This window comes from Pongo pygmaeus, chromosome 20, assembly GCF_028885625.2.
Source record: "Pongo pygmaeus isolate AG05252 chromosome 20, NHGRI_mPonPyg2-v2.0_pri, whole genome shotgun sequence".
NCBI classification, from domain to species: domain Eukaryota; kingdom Metazoa; phylum Chordata; class Mammalia; order Primates; family Hominidae; genus Pongo; species Pongo pygmaeus.
In genome coordinates, this window is record NC_072393.2 from 12875236 (window position 1) to 12881235 (window position 6000).

Consider the following 6000-nt stretch of genomic DNA (forward strand, 5'->3'; position numbering starts at 1 on the left):
GCGTGGTGGTGTGCACCTGTAGTCCAGCTACTTGGGAGGCTGAGGCAGGAGAATCGCTTGAACCCGGGAGGAAGAGGTTGTGGTGAGCTGAGATCATGCCACTGCACTCCAGCTTGGTGAGAAAGCAAGACTCCAACTCAAAAAAATAAAATATAATAAAAAGTTAGCTGGGGATGGTGGCGCACGCTTGTAATCACAGCTACTTGGGATGCTGAGGAATGAGACTCACTTGAAGCCGGGAGGCTGAGGTTGACGTGAGCTGAGATCACACCACTGCACTCCAGCCTGAGCAACATAGCAAGACTCTGTCTCAAAAAAAGAAAAAAGAGAAAAGAAAATGCAAGTTAGCTTACTGCAACCTTGGAGTTTCAAATATGCCAATTCAAATAGGGGCCCAGAAAGAGGAGGGGGAGAGACATCTTACAATTTATCAGAACTTCGAACCTCATTTTCTCTTTTTTTTTTTTTTTTGGGACGGAGTCTCGCTCTGTCACCCAGGCTGGAGTGCAGTGGCACGATCTTGGCTCACTGCAAGCTCCGCCTCCTGGGTTCACGCCATTCTCCCGCCTCAGCCTCCTGAGTAGTTGGGACTATAGGCACCCGCCACCATGCCTGGCTAATTTTGTTTTTATATTTTTAGTAGAGATGGCGTTTCACCGTGTTAGGATGGTCTCGATCTCCTGACCTTGTGATCCGCCTGCCTTGGCCTCCCAAAGTGCTGAGATTACAGGCGTGAGCCACCGCGCCCAGCCAAAGCACCATTCTCTAAAATCCCCACCAAGCCTTCCTCTCCTTGCAGTCAGCTCCTCTCTGGGCTTGCTGCCTGGTGGAACCCTGTAATGTATTTTCTTTCTTTCCTTTTTTTTTTTTTTTTTTTGAGACGGAGTCTTGCTCTGTCGCCCAGGCTGGAGTGCAGTGGTGCGATCCCGGCTCACTGCAACCTCTGCCCCCCGGGTTCAAGCGATTCTCCTGCCTCAGCCTCCCGAGTGGCTGGGATTACAGGTGCCTGCCACCGCGCCCGGCTAATTTTTATATTTTTTATTAGAGACGGGGTTTCACCATGTTGGCCAGACTGGTCTCAAACTGCTGACCTCAGGTGATCCACCTGCCTCAGCCTCCCAAAGTGCTGGGATTACAGACGTGAGCCATGGCGCCTGGCCAACCTTGTCTGTTAAAAGTAAAAATAAAATGAGAGATGAGAAGAAATATTTTTGGAAGGCGCACAGGGGAATGAAGCCACCAGGGCATTTTAATCATAAACTCCTTGTTCCATCAAGGCCATCTCTACCCTTTGCCCTCCCCTGCCCCGCCCCATCCTGGACCCCTCCAGCCTTCATCCCCCCTTTTCCCCTCTTTCCCCACTTTGTCTCCTCTTCCCCACTTTATCACCTCTTGCCCCTGTGCGGCCCCGCCGAACTGGAAACGTTTCCAGCAGGTGATTCAGATGCGCCTGTGCAGGACTGTGACCAGGTGCAAGTCGCCCTCCGCTGACCTCCCTGTTTAGCCTGCATGATCCTTCTCAAGTGTGTTGCTCCATTCTTGCGCTGCTATAAAGAACTACCTGAGTCGGGCGTGATGGCTCACGCCTGTAATCACAGCACTTTGGGAGGCTGAGGCGGGTGGATCACCTGAGGTCAGGAGTTCGAGACCAGCCTGACTAACATGGTGAAACGCTGTCTCTACTACTAATAATAAAACAATTAGCTGGGCGTCATGGCTCACGTCTGTAATTCCAGCTACTCAGGAGGCTCAGGCAGGAGAATCCCTTGAACCCGGGAGGCAGAGGTTGCAGTGAGCGGGGATCAAGCCATTGCACTCCAGCCTGGGCAACAAGAGTGAAAATCCGTCTCAAAAAAAAAAAAGAAAAAAGAAAAAGAAAAGAAAAAAACTACCTGAGACTGGGTAATTCAAGAATAAAAGAGGTTTAATTGACTCACAGTTCTGCAGGCTGTACAGGAAGCAAGGCTGGGAGGCCTCAGGAAACTTTTATCAAGGCGGAAGGCTACTGGGGATCGAGTCAGTCTTCACTTGAAGCAGGAGGGATCAGGAGAGAGCGCGAAGTGGGAAGTGCCGCACATCTTTAAACCATCAGATCTCCTGAGAACTATCACGAGAACAGGAGGGGGAAAGCCGCCCCCATGATCTAATCACCTCCCAGCAGGTCCCTCTCCCGGTATTAGAAATTAAAATTGAACATGAGATTTGGTTGGGGATACAGAGCCAAACCATATCACCAAGGTTTTCTGTGTCTGATGAATACGCACAGTGGGAACGAACTGCAGCTGAGCTTTAGGTGGCATCTTAAAAGCCTCTTTGTTAGCCTGAGCCCGTGTCCTCTTAAGAGGGAGAGTTGGGGCTGGGTGCGGTGGCTCACGCCTGTAATCCCAGCACTTTGAGAGGCCGAGCCGGGTGGATCATGAGGTCAGGAGTTCCAGAGCAGCTGGCCAACATGATGAAACCCGGTTCGTACTAAAAATACAAAAATTGGCCGGGCGTGGTGGCGGGCGCCTGCAATCCCAGCTGCTTGGGAGGCTGAGGCAGGAGAATCGCTTGAACCCAGGAGGCAGAGGTTGCAGTGAGCCGAGATTGCACTACCGCACTCCAGCCTGGGCAACAGAGGGAGACTCTGTCTCAAAAAAAAAAAAAACACTTGGGGGTGGGCAGAGTTGGAAAAGATTTCAGGGCTCACTCTCAGCAACGGTGCCCCACGTGAGTTGGAGGCCAGGAGCAAGGTGCCTTCCCGGGCCTCCCTGGCTGAGATCCTGTCCTCAGTAGGGCGACCCCGGTCACGTGCGACCACTCAAGGCGGTCCTCAGAAGCGGAGGGGACCTCCGTGGGCCAGTAGGCCTTCAGAATTCTCAGAAATCACTCACCCCCGTCCTGCAGTGACAATCTCAGGAGAGCCTGTCTACAGACTGGTGCCTGTAGAGAAGATCCTGCCATTGCCCCTGGCCTCCAGGAACTGAACTGGATTCTGAGTACCATGGCAGAATCTTATCCCACCTATGCAGCAGGCTAGCTCCAGGGAGAAAATATAAACGCCAGGCCGGGCATGGTGGCTCACGCCTGTAATCCCAGAACTTTGGGAGGCTGAGGCAGGCAGATCACAAGGTCAGGAGATCGAGACCATCCTGGCTAACACAGTGAAACCCCGTCTCTACTAAAAATACAAAAATTAGCCAGGCGTGGTGGCGGGCGCCTGTAGTCCCAGCTACTCAGGAGGCTGAGGCAGGAGAATGGCGTGAACCCGGGAGGCGGAGCTTGCAGTGAGCCGAGATGGTGCCGCTGCACTCCAGCCTGGGCAACAGAGCGAGACTCCGTCTCAAAAAAAAAAAAAAAAAAGAAAAGAAAATATAAACGCCAACAAACAGGTAATGCCCAATCACCAGCAAGTCCCCGCCGGATTGGACCCCAACCCTCAGCAGAGGCCACCCTGTCCGGGTCTCACTCTAACCTGTACCTCGGCCCCAAGATATCAGAGGCTGCCTTGGTGGACCAGGGGCACTCTCCACAGAACTCCCTGAATGGCCACGGCTGGTCCTGGCCTCCATAGGCCAACTCAGAAAATGTGGAGAAGGCAGGGAACGGTGGCTCACGGAAGTCATCCCAACATTTTGGGAGGCCGAGGCATAACATTGCTTGAACCCAGGAGTTCAAGATCAGCCTGGGCAATATAGCAAGACCCCATCCTTTTTTGAGACTGAATCTTGCTCTGTCGTCCAGGCTGGAGTGCAGTGGTGCAATCTCAGCTCACTGCAACCTCCGCCTCCCAGGTTCAATCGATTCTCCTGCCTCAACCTCCTAAGTAGCTGGAATTACAGATACCCACTGCCACGCTCGGCTAATTTTTTGTTGTTGTTTTTTTGTTTTTTGTTTTTGAGACAGAGTCTTGCTCTGTCGCCCAGTAGCTGGGACTACAGGCGCCTGCCACCATGCCCAGCTAATTTTTTGTATTTATAGTAGAGACGGGGTTTCACTGTGTTAGCCAGGATGGTCTCGATTTCGTGACCTCGTGATCCGCCCGCCTCGGCCTCCCAAAGTGCTGGAATTACAGGCGTGAGCCACCGGGCCCGGCCTTTTTTAAAAAAATTTTTAGTAGAGACAGGTTTCACCATGTTGGCCAGGCTGGTCTGGAACTCATGACCCCAAGAGATCCACCCGCCTCGGCCTCCCAAAGTGCTGGGATTACAGGAGTGAGCCACCGCACCTGGCTACCATTTCTAATAAAAGCAAACTTTTGTTCAAGTGTATTCATCAAAAAGGCGCCTTGCATGTGACCACAGCCAAGCCAGGAAGCCTTCTTCAGGTATCCCTAGCCAGCCTGCAGGAGGTCTTGGAAACGTGTTCAACGGATAAATATAACTGGTCCCACAAAGGATCACGGGAATACTTAATCCCTCCAGCATCCAGGGCCAGCTTGGCCCCAGCTGTGTAGGGGGTCTTAGAAGTGTTTTCAGGACTCATCCAACTACCAGGCCCAATCTGGCAGTGGGCAGAACCTGGGGCCCTTCCCACAGCAGTCCAAGGACCTTCCTGACTGTGATCCTGGCCCCAGCAGGGGGACCTAGAAAACGCCAGTGAAGCTGTGGGCAAGCGAGCACCAGGTGGGAAAGCGGCCAAGCTCAGGGCACCCTACCCCGTTCACCTGCGACGGCACCAGCCAGTCCCCACGGGCGGAGCGGACCTCCATGCGACATTCAGCCCGCGAGATTCTCAGAGACTGCTCGCCGGCAACACGCAGTAACGATCTCAGGAGAGCCCGTGACGGGGCGGCGCGTGTCGCAGCCGAGAAGACCCTGTCATGGCCGGCGACCTCCTGGAACTCTCTCATGCGGTTTGCAGACAGATCACTTCCCATACACGCTGCAGCCAAGCTCCGGAGACGGTATCAGACTGACCCTAGGTGGCGCTCGAACACCCCTCGGACCTCACCAGACAGGCACTTTCCCCAGCCTACACCGCCTGGTTCGGGTCCCACATAAACCTGTTATCTTGGCCCAAAGCGGTCAGAGGATGGCCTGGTGGGCCCGGGGCACCCTCCACGGAACTCCCTGAATGGCTAGGGCTGATCCCAGCCTCCATAGGCAGACTTAGAAAATGTGAATGAAGCCGGGCTGGGTGCCTCATGCCTACCACCTCAACACTTTGGGAGGCCGAGGTGGGAGGATAGGTGTGCCCTGGAGTTCCATGTTGCAGTGCGCTATGATCGTATCATTGCACAGCAGCCTGGGTGACAGCGAGACTCAGTCTCGGGAAAAATAAAACAAAAAACAAAAACAAAAAAAAATGAGAGCCGGGCGTGGTGGCTCACACCTGTAATCCCAGCACTTTGGGAGGCCGAGGCGGGCAGATCACAAGGTCAGGAGATCGAGACCATCCTAGCTAACACGGTGAAACCCCGTCTCTACTAAAAATAGAAAAAATTAGCCGGGCGTGGTGGCGGGTGCCTGTAGTCCCAGCTACTCGGGAGGCTGAGGCAGGAGAATGGCGTGAACCTGGGAGGCGGAGCTTGCAGTGAGCCGAGATCATGCCACTGCACTCCAGCCTGGGTGACAGAGCAAGACTCCGTCTCAAAAAAAAAAACAAAAAACAACAACAACAAAAATGAGAGAGAGAGGGAGGGTGGAAGGAGGAAGGAAGGAAGGGAGGAAGAGAGGGAGGGAAGGAGGGAAAAAGAAGGAGAAAAGAAAAAAGAGGCTGGGCGCGACGGCTCACGCCTGTAATCCCAGCACTTTGGGAGGCCGAGGCAGGCGGCTCACCTGAAGTTGGGAGTTCAAGACCAGCCTGACCAACATGGAGAACACCTGTCTCTACTAAAAATACAAAAATTAGCCAGGTGTGGTGGCGCATGCCTATAATCCCAGCTACTCGGGAGGCTCAGGCAGGAGAATCGCTTGAACCTGGGAAGAGGAGGTTGCGGTGAGCCGAGATCCCACCATTGCACTCCAGCCTGGGCAACAAGAGTAAAACTGTGTCTCAAAACAAAACACACACACACAC